Consider the following 22,891-nt stretch of genomic DNA (forward strand, 5'->3'; position numbering starts at 1 on the left):
TAACAATGTTTAGTTTATGTTATGACTCTACAAAACCTTTGATCTTATAAAACTTTTTTTAGTTCTTAAACCTATTGACAATTTTAACATAGGATTTCCCGTATGACCCCAAACAGACGCAGAATGTAAACCTACGGGTTAATGTAATTCCTGTTTGACCCTAAAGCACCGCATATAACTGCTCCTTTGTTTCACCTTTATAAAACGCCTTTTGTAGAACGTTTATAATTGTTCCGATTAGGGACCCAATATAAAACAATTAAAACTGATGCAGATAGAACCGGTAAGAGTTAATACAATCTACATCACATGTTAACATTTGGGGGGAGGGGGACAAAATTGGCAAGACTCAAAAAGATGCATCAAACACAAACTCTAAACATTTTTTAAAATGCATTATGTCGTGGGTCCTGGACATGGGCTTTGGTTCCGCTAACTGTTCATGAGGTAAGTTATAGGCAACTGTGTGATAAACTAGCTTCAATACATGGCAACTCTGTGTCAAAATTTATGTTTTTATTTAAATATGATGCGGAATGGAATATTTTCCCTTTGGACATTCGGAATAGCCCTTCATTATATTGTTTTAAATTACACTTAAATATCGATTTAGGAAATGTTAAATTATAATTACTAGCAAAGGGACTGATTATAACAGATCATACATACAAGACATCGACTTGGTTGCAGCTTATTTAAACGTTTAAATCTTTCCACTACACACACACACACACACACACACACAACAACAACAACAACAACAACAACAATAACGTACGTGAGTAGTGAAGGGGGGGGGGGAGATTAGCGACAGTGGGAATTAGCATTACAGAACCCCTTGAGTTAGATTAGCGACAAGGGAAATTTAACATGGAGAAAAATCGTGGGTTAGATTAGCGACAAGGGAAATTAACATGGAGAAAAATCGTGGGTCGGTTTAGCGACAAGGGAAATGAACATGGAGAAAAATCGTGGGTCGGTTTAGCGTCAAGGGAATTTAAACAGGGTGGGTCTTTATAGCGTCAAGGGAAATTGAACATGGGATTTTTTTTTTTTTTTAAAAATAAAAAAGGGGTAGGCAATTGAAAGGCTATCTCTTTTCGAGAAATATGGCTGGCCCTGAAAAGGGCCTTTGGGTTTATGTTAATGTATTCATAAACATAAATGGCACCGCATTGGTCTTCTTCTTGTCCTTAGGCTGCGTCTCACTGTTGGTCCGTAAATCAGCACTCTTTTCAGGCATCCTTGTCTTTCAACGTAGATCCTACGTATCCACAGGCTGGTGTTTGTCCTGTGGACAACGGTCCACTTCGATCGGACATACATGAGCAAGTCTGTCCGAAACATCATGGAAGACACAAGGGTGGATGACTCAACTGTGGTCCACATCTTGAAGCGACCAGAATAGGTGAATCAATGCAGTGAACTGCGCTTATTTATAGGTAGAGGAAGGATTGAAACCGATTGAGTTCATTCACCAATCAAATCATGCGTTACAAAATTCAGTCAGCTTGCATCCAATCCGAAGAGAGCAGTCTGTGACGTCACTTGGTCTATATAGATTCGCTAGCGCTTGTGTGCAGTCAGTCTATGCGACAGTGATTCAACATGACGGAAAGTCAGAAAACGATCCATTGGGGTGTACCAACAGGGGAGACCGTCCAAGGGAACCCGGACTTACTTTCAGAAGAGGTGAAATGGGATTTTGTGGATTTTCTCTCCTCGCAAGAATTTGTTCCGGAACCTTCGTTACCTTCTTCATTACCGCAAGTGGAGAATTTTAGACAGAGACAGAAAGAAGAATTGGAGAAATTTATACAACGACAAAAGGAAGCGGAACAAGCTTTTCTCCTACAGCAACAGCAGCAAGAAAAAGAGGTAAGAAAAAAACAACAGCAACAACAGCAAGAAGAAGTAGCAGCAAAGAAACAAGAGGGTGAAAATCAAACGGTCACGGTACTGTTGGACATTTTAGCGGAGTTAAGAAGTCTGAAACAAATGTATCAGACTTCTTTATTACGACCGAAGAGAATACGACCTTCCCGAGCTAAACATGTCAACCCTGTGACTAAGCCTACCGTACTACCCTTAGTGATTTCAACCCAATCATAATCATCATCAACATTACGCAGTCCAGAAGTAGGCCTTGGCCGTGGCAAAGGCTTAAGGCAGTTAAAGTTGATTGCTTAAACTACACCATAAAGAAAAAAGGCCCTTTTCAGGGTCACCCACATTTCTCGAAAAGAGATAGTCTTTCAATTTGCCAATAACTCAAAGAAAATATTAAACAGCCCATTTTACCCCTATAGTACGTGTCTGTGTATGAGTGCGTGAGTGTACGTTCTTATTTTAAAATCAAAACTCAAAGACACTTACCTTATATCATTCATTTATTCTTTTCTCCATTGTTACAATCCAATTCATAACACAACACTTTAATTAAAAGTTCATTGATTTCTTCTTTTTCTCCTTCTTTAGTCTCTCGGTTTTATGAATTTCTTCACCGTCACACTCTTTTCCTCTTCTTCTTCCTCCTCGCTTTCTTCCCTTCTTCTTTTTTTCTCCTGTTTCTTTTTCTTCACCTGTCTTCTTTCTTCCTCAGAAGAATCCCTCTCTTCCTCTGAAGAATCCCTCTCTTCTTCTTCTGAACAATTCCTCTTTTCTTCTGACTCCTCTTGTTTCTTTTTTGGGCAATCTGGAGACCAATGTCCTTTTTCTTTACAATAATAACAGGTATCTTGACTTTTGTCTTTTTTATCCCCTGTTTTTGTTCTTTTTTGACGGTCTGGACATTCTGAAGACCAATGCCCTTTCTTCTGACAGATATAGCAAGTATCCTGACTTTTATCTCGAAAGGAAGGAGAGTAGTCCGTAGGCTGGTCGGAAGAGAATTTTCTAATGACCCTTCGCAAAGCTCTGACGAAACGTTCCATCTGGTTAGTCTCTTCCATCGTTGTGCTCAGCTTGAGCGTGAAATGAATAGTGAAAGGACAAGACACACACCCTTTTATATACGCTGGTCTGCTATGACTATAAATTAGTCTATGGTGTTTGAACTTGAGTCATTTGACGTTTTTCACGCAGGATGAAACGATCCTATTCATTTGAGAAGAAAGAAGAAGAAAGTAAGAGGCAGAAACGTGATCTATCGCCTCGTACCAGGGCTGAAATCTTGGCACAAATTCATGCCAGTGATTTTGAAGAGGACATGAGTGAACCGGAATTTGAAACCTCTAAACCAAGTTCACCACCCTTAGTCAACCCTAAAAAATACTATTCCATTCGAGAGACGGAAAAGCGCTCCTCTAGAAAATTTAGAACCACGGCTTACAAATACACGGTGAAGTTTAAAGATTTCAAGGCTGAAGTGCCGTTAGAGAAAGCAGAAGTGTTTATCACTGGGGTGTGGGATTCTTTGCTCACTGCACTCAAGCAACAATGTCAACCCAAAGAAGACGATCGCTTGAGACTTTCCATACAACACGACGGTTTGAAATCCCCTGTTTGGATCGAGTTTAGCACCCCTGCAGAATTGACCGCTTCCAAAGTCATGGACAAGATTCAACACGTACAACAATCTAATGATCAGTTTGACATCACCGATGGTAAAGCCACACTGGACATGACCCACGTCTCTCCTCCTCAAGGAACTGGATACAAAAAGATGTTATTGGTGAACGACCTTCGCAGCACCAAAAAGAGTCTCGTCCAAATTCACAACCCTCAAGACCAGATGTGCTTAGCCCGAGCCATCGTGGTGGGACGAACCTATGCCAACAAGAACGACACGGCAGAATGGAAAAGAGCCTGGAAAACTATTCAACGATCCGACAGAGCCAAACAACGAAACGAAGCAGAACTCCTGTTACAACAAGCCGGACTGTCCAAAGACACACCCTGTGGCATTCCTGAAATGCAAAAATTGCAAGATGTCCTAGCTCCACGATACACCTTGAAAGTGCACCCTCAAGAAGTGCGCGGACCTCTGTTGTTTCGAGGGCAAGATTTTAAGGACGGAAAATACATTCATGTCTATTATCACGATGACCATTTCGATACCATTACCAGTATCACTGCATTCCTGGGATACAGTTATTACTGTGAGAAATGTGACTATGGTTATAATAATCGAGAGCAACACAAACATTGTGGATGGAAATGCTCAGGATGTTTGGCCTCTCAACCCTGTCTGAGCGAAGAACCAGTGCCTTGTTCAACTTGTCTGCGCACGTTTGTCAGCCCTACCTGTTACCAACAACATTTGAAGACGCAAGGTTCACAGAAGAAATGCGCTTGTCAACTGCTGAGATTGTGCTCTACGTGTGAACAAGTCATACGTATCAATAATACCAAGGCACACGTATGTTCAGGAAAGAAAAAATGTCACATTTGTCACCACATCGTGGACTTGGAACACCAATGTTACGTGCAAAAATACCAACCAGAGGACGGTCACAAGAAGAAAGGCAATTTCATCTTTTTCGATTTCGAATGCATGCAAGAGACTGGCATTCACATTCCTAATTTCTGCGTGTCTCATCGAGCGTGCGAGAAGTGTATTCAAGAACCTATCTTCAGTTATTGCCCTCACTGCAGCAAAATTCCCGGAGGGCGTGAAAAAATCTTTCGGGGACCAAACACGTTAGCCGATTTTGCCCAATGGGTCTTAGACCCCATTGACAAGACGTGGAGCCAAGAGGACATCGAACGTTACGGAGATTGTCATCGTCATGCCACGGTGATGGCTCACAATTTCTCCGGATACGATGGACAGTTTCTTCTCAGATACTATACGGAACAAGGCACCGAGCGTCCTAAAGTCACTTTGAACGGAGCCAAAATCATTTTCATGCAAGTGGGACAAGTGCAGTTTAAAGATTCGATGAGCTATTTGGCCATGCCTTTGAGTCGAATGCCTGAAACGTTTGGAATGACAGAAATGGCTAAAGGGTACTTTCCACACTTTTTCAATACGGAAGCCAATCAACATGCCGTTCTACCCCATTTGCCTGAGGCTCACTATTACGACCCCGACAACATGCGTACCGAACAACGAGAAGCTTTTTACGCTTGGTACCAGGCTCACGCCTCGGACCCTTTCGACTTTCAGGAAGAAATGCTAAAGTATTGTCGTTCCGACGTGGACATTTTACGACGTTGCTGTGGAAAATTTCGAGAACTGTTCATGGAACACGGAGGGGTCGATCCTTTGAAAGAAGCTTGCACCATTGCCAAAGCGTGTTCCTTAGTGTATCTACAACGATTCATGCCTGAAAACACCGTGGCTGTCATCAGCCCTCAAACGACCCACTATGTCAAGCGTCAATACTCGGTCAAAGCCCTACGTTGGTTACATTACTTCTGCGACAAGGAAGACAAGTGGATTCAGCATGCCCGCAACGGAGGGGGTGAAAAGACCATCGGAACGTATTCGGTCGATGGCTGGGACTTAGAAAACCCCAAGATCGTGTACGAGTTTAACGGTTGCTTATTTCACGGATGTCCCGTCTGTTACCCTGACCGTGGCACTAAAAATCAGTTTTTACAACGAACCATGGAAGACTTGTACCAGGACACTTGTCAGCGACGCCTAAAGTTAGAACAGCAAGGATACCAAGTGGTGGAAATGTGGGAACACGAGTACGATCACCGTTTGAAAACCGATCCCGAATTTAAACGCCTCGTGGAAAGTTACCAGTTCATGGACCCGCTGAACCCGAGGGATAGTTTGTACGGAGGAAGGACTAATGCCACCTGTTTGCTGTACCAAGCCGACGAAGAGAAAGGAGAAGAAATCAAATACTTGGACGTGTGTTCGCTGTATCCCTACGTGTGCAAATATTGTCGCTTTCCTGTAGGGCACCCACAATTGTTAACGGAACACATCGACCTGAAAAACATTCGACAATACGAAGGCTTGATCAAGTGTAAAGTTTTGCCTCCCACGAACCTATACCATCCCGCCTTACCTCACCATTGTCAAGGCAAACTGATGTTTCCATTGTGCCGTACTTGTGTCGAAACGTGCAACCAAGACCAACCTTGTCAGCACACCCAGGAAGAACGTGCCTTGACGGGAACCTGGGTCAGCGTAGAATTGTTCAAAGCTCTGGACATGGGATACCAACTGTTAGAAGTGTACGAAATTTGCCACTTTCCCAAGACACAACAATACCACAAGGGTGACCCCACGCAGAAAGGGATTTTCGCAGACTACGTGGATGCCTTTTTGAAACTGAAGCAAGAAGCCAGCGGCTATCCTTCCTGGTGTCACACTCCCGAAGACCAAATACAATTCAAAGAGAAATACCGGGAACAAGAAGGCATCACTTTAGACCACATGGAGAAAAACGAAGGCAGACGGTCGTTTGCCAAAGTGATGTTAAATTGCTTGTGGGGTAAAATGGCACAACGACCGTGTTTACCCAAGACGGAATATTTGACAGAGCCTTCCCGCTACTTCCAGATGATTCACGACAAAACCAAATACATGAAACACGTGGACGTCGTTCGAGAGAATTTGATCTTGGTCAATTACGAAGAAGATTTAGACTTTGTACAAGACGACCCTTTTGGAAATGTCATCATTGCGGCTTACGTGACAGCCCATGCTCGCTTAAAATTGTACGAAGCTTTCGAACTGTTAGGAGAACGCGTCCTGTACTTTGACACGGACAGTTGCATTTACATCCATCACCCGATTCAACATCACCCTGACATCGAAGGAGACCGTTTAGGAGCCTGGACAGACGAGCATCCCGACGACAAGATTCTAAGTTTCGTCAGTGGCGGTCCCAAAAATTACGGCTACGAATACCGGGACAAACAAGGAGAAGTGCACACGACGTGCAAAGTGAAAGGACTGACTCTGAATTATCGTACCAGTCGAGTGGTCAACTTTGGGGTATTGAAAGAAGCCTTGCAATCGGGATAGGATGGAAACTTTAAAGTGACCACCTATCAACCCAACAAGATTGTACGTTTACCCACTCACCACATCGTCAGTCGACCCTTGGAAAAAGTCTATCAAATCGTGTACCAGAAGCGAGTGAGACTTCCCAATCACTTTACGTTGCCGTACGGTCAGGTCGGTATTGGTCTGTATATAAAAAAGGAACCCTAGGCAAGATCGATAGTTCAGTGGGACTACCAAGACCGAGCGAACAGGATGAATACTTTCAGAGAAACACAAAACAAGTTGTTTAGAAAGGCACAATTCAAGTGTGAGGCTTCAGAAGTGGAATGCGATTGTGAGCCTTGCGATGGGTACGATGGTGTACCTTGTGACCTGAGCGATGGCGTAAAGCATCATGGGAACTTTAGTGTCCCTACCCCTAACATGGAAAGTGATGCTGTGCGTGTCAAACCTGTGGGATGCGAAAGTGATGCCGCTCGTCCTCTTGGACATTTTACTGGGTTTCGTTTTAAAGGGGAATGTTCACCTTCACGTCTACCCCGCTACGGATGTCATCCAGCCCTGAGCAAACTCCTACCCATGTCACCCAACCCTCATCGAAACGAACCTGTGAAAGACGAATATTCGTTTCCTGTGCGTTTGTCGGAATACTGCGACTTTGAAAATCGTCTTCAATCGTTCAAAGGAAAATGGCCTAAGTATCTGGGAGGACCGACCCCCGAAGAATTAGCCAGAGCCGGATTTTTCTACTTGGGCGAAGGAGATAAAGTCAAGTGCTTCAGTTGCGGTGTGTCACTTCACCACTGGGAACCGCAAGATTCGGCCTACGTAGAACATGCTCGATGGTCACCGAATTGTCATTACTTACCCTTAGTGGGACCGAGACATTGAAGTAACTTCTTACCATAATAATCTGTTCATGGATACTTTACAAGAGAACATTCGTGCTTTGCCTGTGGAGTTGAGAGAACGCATTTATCGAGAACTGGTAAAAATACAAGTGAAACGTAAAGAACAATTGCATCCGTTACGTCACCGGTGTTTGAACCACTGGTACCTGAAGGCTATACAAGGATTGATTCAATTGAAAGTGTTCCATCGGACAGACATTGATGAACGATCCTCTAGTTTTAAAAAGGATTGGTTTGGTATGGACGATTCTACCTACATCATTGTAAACGTACTGCATCGAATTCCAGAGGAAGAGTTAACGAATTACCAACATCTTGAACAGAATGTCAACTTAGTGAAAGAGGAAACTTCTGAACGAATTGTAATGTGTAGATTAGTGACTCAACGATTTAAATTCGTCACTGAAGTAAAACCATGTTTGTGCAAAGAGTACATTTCTCGTGTCAGACCAAAGAGGATTTAGTATGACCTATTCATGGATACTTTGCTAGAGAACATTCGTGCTTTGCCTGTGGAGTTGAGAGAACGCATTTACCGAGAACTGATCAAAATACAAGTGAAACGCAAACTCAAAGTGATTCGTCCGGTTTTAAATTATGCTATGTTCCAAAGTACAAGAAGACTGATTATGAGTGGATATTACATTAGGCACAAAGGTAAACGAGGCTATTGGCCACCACCCAACGATTCCAAAAACAGTGTATATACTTATGGATACATTTCGGGCTTGCCTGAGGAGTTGAGAGAAAGGATTTACCGAGAGCTGGTGAAAATACAAGTGAAACGTAAAGAACAATTGCATCCATTACGTCACCAGATCTTTAACCACTGGTACCTGAATGGTATAAGAGAACTGATTCGTCAGAAATTGTTTCAATGGCCAGACCTTGTTCAATACTTCCAGGCCCCCGATGATTCACGTGTTGATCATTTTGGTTACTTCGAGATTCACCTAGAGCAACCCCTTGAGGAAGACGAGGTAAAGGATTACCAACATTTGTTACGTGGAATCTACTTAGCGGAAGAGGAAACTTCTAATCGAACTCTGACGTTTCGGTTACAGTATGCAAGATTTACATTCCCAACTGGAGAACGAAGATCACTGGCTAGAAAGTACGTGTATTCTTTTCGAAACAAAGAGACTATAAAAACAGGCTGCTATGCCACGACTTATGTCGTATGTAATCCAACAGATTCCATGGAAGGAACTCAATGACCATATTCAAACTGTGGATCATTACCATCGATTATTACAAGAACTGTATCCATTCAATTTGGGACGACAAGTGGTGTGTGTCTTAGTGACTTGTTTTCTGGGATTTCGTTTACCAGCCGATTCTTTGTGGACTCTTTACGATCAGTACTTACCACCCCAATGGCCTTAAATGGTCACGAAAAACTCCTTTTGCTCAAAGCCTTGCGGTTTCATCTGGATACTTCTCGACCTCAACAGGAAAAAAAGATTCGTCAACTTTTAGCTACCCAAGACGTGTATGACGATGTGTGTGTAGCTTGTGACTTACATCCCCATTGGACAGATGTCCGTGCCTGGAAAGAATGGGGTTTTGAGGCTTGGACCCAAGAAGTGGCCCAGTATGCACGAGAGTTGTTCAAGGAAAAAAGTTACTTTTCAACCCGTGTTAGTGACGGTGCCAGAAGAACCCGTCACCCAGGACAGGACTGTCGTGGACAGGCCTGAAAGACCCTTTCGGGAGGACACTTGTGTGACCTTACCCCCTACTATTGAACTGGTTAGAACATTACCCAAAACATGTTGTTGTACAGACACTTGTGTTTATTCCACGTTCATAGTTATCATGTGCCTTTTATCCTTGTACTTAAGCCTTTGGCTTTTATGTATTTTTGTCTTTCGTATTCATGTTTGAAAAAAAAAAATACAATAAACGTGTTCTGAAAAAGTATATAAACTCTTGTCTTGTTTGTTTTTCGTGTCACAAGTGACATTTCTCACACCATGGCTACCTCTGCTGTCTCTGCTCCCTCTTCCTCTACTGTCAAAGTCATCGACGAACACTTAGATCGTGCCAGTTGGGAGGCTTTGTATCTTCGCCATCCCTTTAACATGCTCATTGCTGGACCTAGCGGTTCAGGCAAAACCGAATTCGTCAAACGTTTGATCGAACATAAACATCATTTGATCGATCGACCCCTCAACGGATCGTGTGGTGTTACAAAGAGTGGCAATCGGCGTACAGCCTCTTGCGAGAAAGTCAAGGCGATTCCATCGTGTTTGTGGAAGGCATTCCTAAAGAAGACGACGGCATCGTCTCTGACTCCCGTCAAACCCATTTGGTCATTTTCGACGACATGTTAGGAGAAGACGAAGAAGAAATTAAATTGTGGTTCACGCGCAAAGGGCATCACCGTAATGCCAGTGTCATTTACATCACCCAAAATTTGTTTCAACAAAGTAAAGCCCATCGCACCATCAGTCTCAATGCGCATTACGTGGTCTTGTTTAAAAGCCCTCGAGATAAATCGCAAGTGCAAGTCTTAGCCAAACAGTTAGGAACACCTTGGCTGACTCAGGCGTACGACGATGCCACTCAAACGCCACACGCCTATTTACTCGTCGATTCGAAACCTACCACCCCCGAGGATTTGCGATTTCGTACCCACTTGTTTCACCACTGGTGCCAAGACGGAGGGCCTGTCCTGTACACGTCTCCGTCCTCGACTTCATTTCACTCCCCATAAAAAAAATCTATAAAAACCTCAGACCCTTTTCGTCTGTCTCACTCTCAGTGCGAACATGACGTCCCTTCAGTCGCATCTTCCCGTCAAATTGATTCGTGCCTTGTATGGCATCAGTCGAGAAAAAGATCCACAAACACGAGCTCGTGTCTTAGAAGCTAGTCTCAAAGAAGTCTTACGATGGTTCACGGTGACGGCACGTCAAATACTCCAAGGAATCATTCAGATTCCTCATCAAACCAAACGATTTTTCGATCGAAACAAAGTCGCTTTGGTCCAACTGGCCGATCCCCGCATCGACACTCAAACCAAAAAACAAATCATTTTGAAACCTGGAGGGAGCGGTACTCTAGGAGGGGTCATCATTCGCTCACTCTTAAGATGGGATCCTAATGCCCCCAAAGTTATCCCCAAGACAAAAGTCCAACAAAGCCCCAAGAAGAAAAAGAAAAAGACCCCAAAGAGAAGAACTTCTCCAGTGGCGGGACCCTCCTCTTACCAGACACCACCCCGGAAAAAGAAAAGAAGCCCCAAGAAAAAGAAAAGTCCACAGAAGAAAACTAGTCGCAAGAGAGGCACTTCGGCCAGGACGCAACCTTACACTCGCAAACCACGCCCTGCCACGGCGGTGACTGCGTCTCCGGCAGCCTCACGTTTATCCACTTCTCCGTTGATGTCACCAGGAACTGAAGAGTACTTGGAGACGTTGATCACACCAAGAACTTCTCCGTTGATGACCCCCAAAAGAACTTCCCCAGTGGCAGGACCCTCCAATTTAGTGGCAGTGGCTGCTGCTCACAAAGTACCTTCTCCCAAAATCAAAGTCCATGAAAGATCGGGCATGTTACAAAGTTTACTGGATTTGTCCAAGCAAGAACTGGCTCGATTTAGTCCGTTACGTACCCCTGCACGACGTGTCATGCCTGTCCTCAAACTGATACGCCGTAAAGACAATCAGTGGCGACGCGTTCCAGTATAAAAAAGGCCTGTGACCGAGTAGGGTATCAGTGTTTTTAGGTGCTCCTAAAGACTCAAAGATGTCACCCTCCAGAAAACCCCAAGGAAAGAAAAGGAAAGGACTGCCACCACGTTTAGCCAAACATGGGGACCTGTTATCTGTCCTGTCCAAAGCTTCTCCACCCCTACGAAAAAAACTCATTCAAACGGCCTCCAAAGAGGTCATCGATACCGTGTGCGAATGTTGTTTGAACGTTTTGAAAGGCACGATCCCTTTGTCCAAACACCAGAAACAATGCTTAAGCAAGCATCGTCACGTTCGTCGCCAAATGGTTCGAAAAAAAATTCCCATTCGTCAAAAAAAGAAGATGTTGGTCCAACGTGGAGGCATTTTACCTCTCTTGTTAGGTCCCATACTGAAAGGAGTCTTGGGAACCATGTTGGGAGGACTGGTGGGAGCAAGATAAAAAGGCCCTCGGAAGTCCCAAGATCTCAGAATCGACCCCTGACAACCCCATGGAAGGACGAAAACTAGCTTTAGTGCCTTACAAACGATGGATGGAATACCATCGGTGGCAAGAACAACGCACCCCGCATTTACCTCCCAATCCCAATTTGAGCGAGATGTCCCAGTTACAACACGAATTGCAGTCCTTGATGGATCGCCAAGATTTGTCCGAAACAGAAAAATCGCAAAAGTACGGTCAACTCTTGCAACGATTGCAACTCTTTCACCAGAAAGCTTTAGACGAAACAGCTCTACCCACTTTGAAAGATTTTAAGACCTTGATGAAAAGTCCAGCACCATCACCAGTACCAGTACCAGTACCAGTGGTCAAGACAGAAAAAGGAAAAGAAGAAGAAGAAGGGTTTCAAACTCCACCAGAAAAAGTACGCAAGTTAACAACACCACCTACCTCCAGAATTGGATGGATTAAAAAGATGATGGCCACCCCTTCTTCATCACAAGAGAAAAAGAAAGTGAAGACAGAAGTGAAACAAGAACCGATATCCCCCGTTCAGACATCTTCCTCTTCAACACCTATTGCCGGTCGCACACGCAAAGCCTTGCAATCCAAGAAAATACCCCAAGAGAAAAAGAGTAGCCTTTTCCAAGAGTGGGTGCCTTATTAACACGCAAACACAAAAAATGGAAAAAGTCTTAGCCAGCATTTACTAAGATCCCTCGCATCCTGCAGGTTACGCAGGAGTTCCAAAATTGTATCGTGCTGCCAAAACTCGACTGAAAAGTCTCCGTTTACCTCAAGTGCAACGATGGTTACAAGAACAAGCTACCTACACTTTACACAAACCCATTCGACGCAAGTTTGCCAGAAGTCGCACCCGAGTGTAAGGCATCGATCATCAATGGCAAGCCGATTTAGCCGATGTCTCTCATTTGGCCAGCTACAATCGTGGCTACAAATATTTGTTTTGTGTCATCGACGTCTTTTCCAAATTTGCCTGGGTCGTGCCCTTGACTTCCAAATCGAGCAGCGAGTTAATGCGAGCCCTACAACGGGTGTTGAAACAAAGCGGTCGTCACCCTCTTCGATGGCAAACGGACAAAGGCACCGAATTTCTGAACCAAGCTTTCCAAAAAGAATTAAAGAAACGTGACATTCATTTTTTTACCACCGAGAATCCCGAAACCAAAGCCAGACTCGTGGAACGTTTTCAACGTACTTTGAAAGAACGCATGTGGAAATATTTTACGCATCACCACACTGTGAAGTACATCGACATCTTACCGCACCTGGTGCAAGCGTACAACCAATCTTACCATCGAAGCATCGGACGTGCCCCGCAAGACGTGACTCCCGACAACGAAGTGCTGGTGTTTGAGCGTCTGTTTGGTACGTCCCCGACGAGGGCTGTCCCCAAGAAAACTGGAGAGTTGACCGTAGGAGATTGGGTGCGCATTGGCAAAACCAAACGCACTTTCGACAAAGGTTACTTACCTAACTGGACGACCGAATTGTTTCGCGTCACTGGACGAGTGCATGGTCGTCATCCTACCGTCTATAAATTGGAAGACATGAACGGAGAAGTACTCAAAGGAACGTTTTATTTGCCCGAGTTACAACGTGTGACCAAAAAAGAAGACGACGTGTACGACATCGAAAGCATTCTCGAACGCAGAACCCGTAAAGTGGGCAAACGACGTGTCAAAGAAGTCAAAGTACGTTGGAAAGGATATCCACCCAGTTTTGATTCTTGGATCGACGCTTCGCAAGTCATCGACTATAAAAAAAAGAAGTGACCATCATGCCCTTTCACACAGCAGACGCAGCTACGTCGACCACTCCTTCTTCACCTAGTTCTTCTGTGCAAGATTTACAAAAACAACCCTTGTGGGTGTGGTGTGGAGAACGTGTGCCTAAAACGCAAATCGTCTTTTTCTGCCAAATCTTTGTGGTGTATTGTGTCATCGGGGCAGCCATCGCCAATTTGAGTTTGCAACAAGGAGACAAACAATTGTGGACCATTTTATTGAGCAGTTGCATCGGTTACCTGCTTCCTAATCCTTCCCTGAAATTCTCCTCGAACGGGAACCCCGGGAACCTTGTGTCCAGTGCCAGTGTCAGTCACCAGTCCAACCACAATCAGAACCCCATTTTGGGCGGAGACACGCCTCTGACGTCCAGTAATATCCCCTCGGACAGCCACAGAACTCTGGAATTATGAGTCGCGAAAACCAATTTTACTTAACCTTACCCAGTGACAGTTCCATGGAGGTGTTTCCCCACAACACGTTGTGCTGTTACACGGCCAAATTACCTCAGGCCATCCCCTTAGATCACGAAGCCCATTGGGAAGTGGCTTTAGTAGAAATGATTCACCCGACCCAAGTCCTCAATGTCCTTCCCAATCAAAATAAATTTGATGTGGAAGTTCATGACGAGCAAGTGCAACAGTGGATGGATACCAATAGCAAATATGACAAGAAAACCCGTAGCACACAAAATCTAAAGTGGACCACCTATCACTTGTTCATTCCCCCAGGCTATTATTTTAGTGGTCAACATTTGGTCAGCACCATAGCCACCAGGTTTAATGGTGTGTTTCTGAAAGCTTTGGAAAGTGTCAAAAAAGTATCACCCTGGAGTACCACAAAACAGATCGTCGCTTCCTGATAAAATTTCCTGAGGGGCCCAAAATCATGTCTTTCTTATTTTGTCCTGAATTGTTTGACATGTTGGGCGGTGACATGGAGCTGAGGAAGAAAGTAGAACAAAACACCGAATTACCAGTCATTTCTGACAACGAGACTTTTGCCAAGTATTTTCGTACCCCGATAGAACTGAACCAAGGACTGAATTTGATGTTTGTGTATTCCGATGTGGTGGAATACAACGTGGTGGGACACACCTCCGTGCCGTTACTGCGTGTCATTCCTTTCAAAGTGGATTCTGCCGCAAACGCTGACGAGGAAGGTGGAAACACTTACCACGTCCACCGCGAATTTGTCCATCCTCACTATTTACCTGTCAGCAAGTCGTATTTGGACACGGTCAACATTACTATAAAAGGAGATTTAGGACAAAATATTCCATTCACCAAAGGAAAAGTCACGGTGAAACTCCATTTTCGAAAACGGTTTTCTCACGACTCGTAAGTAAGTCATGTATCCAGTGTACCGAGGGGTTGCACGACAGCGAGGACACGGCTTAGGAGACATGTTAAAATCGGCCTTTCGTTCGGTGGCCCCAGTCTTGAAACCGATGGTGACACGCGGATTGCACGCCTTGAAAGATGCGGCACTGACGCAAGGCAAAGAATTTCTCCAAAATGTCATCATCGACAAACAAAACCCTAAAGAAGCCTTCATGAGGGCAGGCAAAAATGTCTTGCTGCAAACGGGCAAAGACATTTTGGGCCGACGAGACACACCTATAAATGCTCTGCACGCTACCGAGTCAGGCATTCAGCAAGGACAAGGCAGAAAGAGACGACGCAGAAAACACCCTTTCACCAGACTTCAAGCGAGAAAGGCCAAGAAAAGAAGAACCGTTCGAGACTTAGACGTTTTCGATTATTGAGACACAGCAACAAAAAATGATGCACCGAGAGTCTTGCGCTTGTTCCAAGACGGAACTGGATCTGTTTGCCATGCCCCCCACCATGATGACGATGCAAGAATCCCAGTGGGTGGAATTTCATCCCGTCTCCTCATTGACAGCCTCAGCTCCCATCGAGTTTGAAATCAAAGGACAGCCCGAAGATTACATCGATCTGAATAGCAGTTACTTGTACTTGAAAGTCAAAGTTGTCGATGAGGATAATTCGCCCCTAGATGAGATAATAGCTCCCGTCAACAATTTCATGCATTCCTTGTTTAGCGGAGTGGACTTGTACTTGAACAACAAACTGGTCAGCAGCAGCATGGATACTTACCCTTATCGAGCGTACCTGGAAAATCTCTTGACGTACGGAATAGATGCCAAGAACACTCATCTCAATGCCTGTGTGCTATGGAAAGCTGACGAAGCAGGCGAGTTTGAAACATTCGAAACTGATGCAACAGCCAAATAAAAACAATGATGGATTTGTAGAACGAAGAAACAGAATCATAGAAAACAAAAGTTTAGAACTGATGGATTGTTTGCATTTGGACATGTGGTTGCAAGAGAAATTTTGCTAAACGGGGTGAATGTTCGCCTGAGACTGAATCGTAGCAGTGCCGCTTTCCATTTGATAGGTAGTACCGCTTGCAAAACTGTCATCGAGGAAGCCAGACTCTACGTACGACGCGTGGAAGTGTTACCTAAAGTGGGTAACGACATCAGTCAAACATTGAGCAGAACGACCGCCAAGTATCCCATACGACGCGTGGAAGTGAAAACCTTCACCATTCCCAAGGGACAGCGATCCATGATCGAAGATCATCTGTTCCAAGGACAGTTACCCAAACGTTTGATCGTTGATATCGTCGAGAATATAGCCTTCAACGGAGATTTGGGTAAAAATCCTTTCTACTTTCAACACTTTGGTGTGTCAAAGATCGAAGTCAGTCGCGATGGCAAGACCTTGTATAATCGACCCTTTGAGCCTGACTTTGAGAAGAAGAATTACTTGAGATCGTACTTGTCCCTGTACGAAGCCACGGGACAGTTAGGAACCAACACCAGTCACGGCATTACGTACGACGATTATGCAGGAGGCTATGCTTTGTGGGCTTTTGATTTCACTCCTGACCAAGGCAGCGACGAGGGACATTTCCACCCTATAAAATCTGGCCAGATTCGTGTGGAAATTCAGTTTGCAAACCGTATCCCTGATGAAACGGTGAACGTCATCCTGTATGCAGAATTCGATAATACCATAGAAATCAACAGTTTGAGAAAAGTCATTCTAGATTACTAGAAACCATGGAAGACTGTTATCCCTCTTTACCTAGTGGAGAAATTTTGGACATGGAATGTGAGGAGACCCTGGAAAAAGAAGAAATAATCATGATGAAGTCGAGATGGCCAGAACAAGAAGCCCATTTAGTCTCCTGTTTTGCCAAACACTTGGTCGACATAATGACGGAATTGATCAAGAAAAATTGTTATGGATGCCAAAACGATCATCCCAGTCAAATTCAACACGATAAATGCCTAATGTTAAGTCAAGAAGAAAAATTGGACGAGTATCTGGACGAAGCTTGGAGTCTCATCTCGGACAAAGACGTGTTGCACCAGTGGTATAAAGACTTGCGTGAACATCCTTGTCCACCATTAACCACTCAAGAGATCCATCGTATCGAAGCTCTCCTGAATCAGAGTGAGGAAACAGAACGAATAACCGTTTATTCGTCAGACATTTTCAAGCAAAAAGTCAGGATCGAATTGACGACTTATTATTACCTGTGAAGAAGAAAAAAACACACACAAATCAATGGATACCTGGGAACTTTATTACCTTTTGAACCAAAGTTCGTATACGTCTTCTTGGAATCCTGTCGTCTGTGCTAAAGATGAACTCCCTCATCGCAAACCTAAAGACCATCAAGCTTACGTGATCAACACGGACGACAGTCATCTTCCAGGAACCCACTGGGTAGCCGTCTACTTTTCTCAAGAAGGATGTGTGGAATATTTCGATTCGTACGGATTGCCCCCTTTGGAAGACGATATCATCGACTTTATGAGAAGAAATGCTCAAACCACCCGATTCAATAACGTGAAATTACAAGGCACAGATTCCTTGGTGTGTGGACAGTACTGTGTGTATTTTCTGCATCATCGCAGCCTGGGCTATTCCTTAGAACATTTAGTGACTCATTTTGATCCTCGTTCTTCTGCTAGAAACGATGTGAAAGTAGATCGATGGTTTTGTGACCATTATGCTTATCTTTTGTCTCAAGCTAGGAAACGTAGCGTCCATCAATGGCCTAATGATTTCCAACAATGGAAATCACAATTTCATTCACAACGTTGTCAACCCTGTTCAAAGTAGATTGTATTTAAAAAGATTGTTTGATGTTATAGTGTTGGATTATTGTTAAAAATGTTAGAGTTGTTGTTTAGTGTTAAGTGATTTTTGAATAAAAAATGTTGTGTTTTGAAAAAATGCCTTTGTCTTTCGTTTAGCTATAAGAATGTTGGATTGATGCTCTTTCATTTCTTACTATCCCTTTCATGACACCCACTAAACGCTGCGGCTCGAAAACCGTGTGGGGGATGTTTTCCTTCACGTCCGCGCTTTGACTTTAAGAACCGGTTTGTTTCCAGTCTAACAAACACACCAAAATCAACACCAAAAATTCCTGGTGCGGACACTAACGAAGAAAAAGCCAAACAACTGGCCCAACATTTTGCAAACTCTAGCAGCAACAGCAATCACACCAAGGACTTCATGAAACAAACCACCATTCTCGAAACGGAATTTCCGCACCTATTTAACGATCAAACAAACAACGAAAATACACCACTAAATGATATATTTAATATAAATGAATGGAGAAAGGCGTTACGTAACAAAAAATCAACATCTCCAGGTGAAGACCTGTTAGGCTACGAATTTTACAAAAAAATACCTCCAAACATGGAAAATATAATTCTCCAACTAATTAACCAAATATGGCAAACAGGGAGCATACCAACGACATGGAAACAAGCAATAGTCATTGCCATACCCAAACCCGGGAAAGACCCTACAAATATTAATTCCTACCGCCCAATTTCCCTGACCAACACCCTGTGTAAACTTATGGAGACTATGATAAATAACCGATTAAAACACCACCTAGAACAAAACAAATTATTATCAGAGAATCAAAGCGGATTTAGACCTAGACGATCTACTATAGATCAACTCATCCGGCTAGAAGCCAACATCAAACTTGCTTTCAATGCAAAAAGGAAGAAAGACCGACATCTTATTGCGATTTTCTTAGATCTAGAAAAAGCCTTTGACATGGTGTGGACCAAAGGACTCGTATCCAAACTCAACCAGTATGGTATTACAGGACGCATGCACTGCTGGATCTCTAACTTTCTAACTGGAAGACAGATTAAAACAAGAGTAGGGGATGCACACTCAGAAAAACACACATTGGAAAATGGAACACCACAAGGGAGTGTGATTAGCCCCACTCTATTCAACATCATGATCAATGAACTCAGCAAATACGTCAACACCAACCAAGTGGAACTTTCACAATTTGCTGATGATAGTGGTATCTGGAAAGCAGGCAACCCAAACAGCCAAGAAATTATCAAACAAATTCAACTCAACCTAGACAAGATAGGAACCTGGGCTGACAATTGGGGCTTCAAAATATCCAAAACCAAAACTGTAGGAATGCTTTTTTCCCCAACGAATAAGTGTAAAATAACATACCCTAAATTATATCTACAAAAAACACCAATAAACTTTGTCAAAAATACATACTTTCTAGGAATGTTGCTGGATGAACAATTAAACTGGCAATCTCATATTACCAACATCATACAGAGATGCAATAAAGATCTAAATCTACTTAAAAACATAAAGGGAACAACATGGGGAGCAGATCAACAAAGTATGTTAATGATATATAGGTCACTGATTAGATCCAAATTAGACTATGGCTGCCAGGTATATGCATCGGCAAGCACAAAACTACTTCACAAACTAAACAACATACAGTATAAAGCACTAAGGCTCTGCACAGGAACACTTCCAAACATTGCCCTAGAAGAACTACAAATCCTTACAGGGGATTTACCCCTATACCTAAGAAGGGAGGAACAAACCCTTAGGTATGCCACCAGGAACTCCATACACTCGGATAATAACCCCACCAAAAGTACAATCACCAAATGCCGAATAACATTTAGGCCAAAACTTGTCCCAAATCCACCGGCAGCCCATAAGGTACATACGCTCTGTACCGAAATAGGACAATGGGGACTACAAGCTGAACAACACCAATTAATAGACATAACACCATGGAAAAATACGACTCCAGACATCAACCTGACAGCACAAAAAATTGGATCCAAAAACGAAAACCCAATAGGACTCTTAGCAGAAATACAAAAGATCATAACGGAAGAGTACCCGACTCATGTTAAAATCTACACAGATGGCTCCAAATCGCAAGAGTTAAAAAGAACGGGAGCAGCTGTGGTTATCCCAGAATATAACATCGAAATAACTGAAAGACTCCCAGACGACTGCTCAATCTACACAGCTGAATTTTGGGCCATAAATGAGGCTCTAAACTGGATTACACTTTCAACCACAAAACAACACGTAATCATCACCGACTCCCTCAGTGTACTTAAATCACTAGAATCTGGTATTTCCAAAAGTAGAGCAAATCTCATGGAAAAAGCGCTACAAACAATAAGGGAAATAGATACCAAACAACAGAAACTAACATTCCTGTGGGTACCCTCACACATTAACCTGCCAGGAAATGATAAAGCAGACCTAAGTGCAAAATCCAGCCTCACAAAAAATACCTATCTGACCATGCAATATAGCGTTACAGAAATATATAGTCAAATAACTCAGAAAATCAACCATAAATGGCAACAAACATGGGACAACAGCATCAAGGGCAGACACCTATACCAATGGCAAAAAAAGGTGGAGAGACATATTACAATACCTAGAACACTGCAAAGCCCAGATATCAGAATCATAAATCGAATAAGGACCGCTAAAACCTTACTCAAGGGAAGCTTTGGAAGACATCTCAACAAAGGAATGGACAACCACACCCACTGTCCCCATTGCACCAGCACAGAGACCCTGGAACACGTTTTTAATCAGTGCACCTATTACCACTCGCACAGAATGGAATTTCAAAAACAACAAAAGAAAATCGGATCGCCCTACAAATATCCAGACTTCATAAATCCCAAAACAAACAGCAACAAAGACCTAACATACAAAAACATAATAACATACTTAAAACAAATAAACAAGTATGACAAGATATAACCCAATGAGTTGAAAGCATTAATTGCTAGCTGAAAAGCACACTCAAGGTTAAAAATACAAACAGGATAACACAAAATACAGGCTACCAAACACACATCAATAACGAGAACAGGTACCTTTGAGAAGTCCCCAGGACCTGATTACTCAGCAAAGGTGCCTCCATACTCGATATATAAAAAAGAAGAATAACTAACTTTACAAACAATACAAATCTCTACAAAAAAAATAAAAAATTATTAAATAAAATAAAATAGCAATTTTAAAAATAAAAACTAAAAATAAAATAAAATAAACTAACGAAAAGGGAAAGGGAAAAAAAAAAAAAAAAAAAAAAAACAACAAAAAAAATATCTTTAAGAAAATGGGGAGACAGGCACCTTTCATAAGTCCACCCGGACCTGAGTATTCAGCAAAGGTGCCTGCACCCATAAAATTATTAAAATACATGCATGTACCAATCTTCCCTTCTCTACCTTCCAACTTTGCATGTATATATTCTGACTATAACATCTAAGGTCTGACAACAAGAACAGAATACATTAACTCCCTAAATTTAGATATATAAGGTGACATAAGCCCAGTCATCAGGACCCTCCGCACAAGGCGGAACTAAACTAAAGTCACAACAAAACTTATCATTAATAACACACTACACAGGGAGCACAGGACTTTTTCAGACCACGTGCTGACAATTTTAACTATTAAAAAAAAAAAAAAAAAAATAAAAAAAAATAAAAAATAAAAAAAAAAAAACAAACAAAAAAAAAAAAAAAAAATGTTATTATTATATTAGATTTTGAGGCACAATGATAATTAAGATAATGGTGTGTGGCAGTTGAGCAGAAGGGGACTCCAACAAGAAAAGACCAGCAACTCACAACAACGATGACAGAAAGAAGACACAGACATCGGTCAATTGCCTCAAAAGAAGCTCTCACATTGGCTATTAGAGGGCTCTTCAGACATACCAAATTTTTGTGGCCCTAATTCAATATGATCATTTTTGGACACCGCCATCAAAATTCAAAACTTAAAAATTACAATACAAGAACTGAAAGTAACGGGTGACAAACACCTAATTGATTGGCATAATTTATGTTTTTTTTTTTTTTTTTTTTTTTTATATACATACACAAAAGTACACTCTGTACATAAACAAAAGAAAAGAAAACTGCTATAGGTTAACATAAACAAATCTAACAACTATCAAGATCAGGATAATTACAGTGGCTAACACGACATTGATATATTTAACGTCCATTAGTACAACTGGACTCGATTTGAACAATAGGCTTTGGCGTTTCTAACAACATGGACCTGTGACGTCGGGCTCCTCCTGGACTCATGCCTTCCCTCCTTTGCCACGGACAGACATTTTAATTAAGTAATGCGGTCATCGCATATAAACACGGGGATGTAGTGGCACCATTCCTACAAACCCGATCAAATAAATAGCCTGGTCATCAGGCATTAACAAGACGCAAAAGTACTAGTACGTAAGCGTCTATAATTCAATATTCATTCAGTCTAACCATCCATTGTCGACTCATCCTCCTAAGAAGATGTGTTCCAAACTAGCTAAGCTCAACGAAGCCTACGTGAATTTGCATAGGGTCAGACACAGTCTGATACCGAAGCCAGAAGAAATAGAGAATGTGAGAATGTTAAAAATCACTGAAGACCTGATAGAAGAGCTCTTCAGAGAAGAAATGAACAGGGAGAAAGAAGAATGGACAGAGAAGTACAGACTTCAGAGACAGCAGCAACAGCAGCAACAGCAGCAACAACAGCAACAACAGCAGCAGCAATCTGAAGCTGACAGAGGCTTTGTCGATTGTCGTATCGACACCAAAGAGTTCTTCTTCTCTTTCCAAAGAAGCAGACCTATTGCCAGAAAGTCTATCCTCAGAGGACATCGCATTCTTAGAAACTAAAAAAGAATGCCAAGGGGTTCTGTAATGCTAATTC

The 22,891-nt window shown here is 42.7% G+C and overlaps 1 protein-coding gene across 1 annotated transcript in view; it reads right to left on the reverse strand.

Moving 5' to 3' along the window:
• The window catches only part of LOC149805163 (uncharacterized), a 53,843-nt gene that overhangs the window by 30,247 nt on the left and 705 nt on the right, over positions 1-22,891 (reverse strand). The gene's annotated exons all lie outside the window — the stretch shown is intronic.

This window comes from Sinohyriopsis cumingii, chromosome 2 (assembly GCF_028554795.1).
Source record: "Sinohyriopsis cumingii isolate HCF-2022 chromosome 2, ASM2855479v2, whole genome shotgun sequence".
Lineage (NCBI taxonomy): Eukaryota > Metazoa > Mollusca > Bivalvia > Unionida > Unionidae > Sinohyriopsis > Sinohyriopsis cumingii.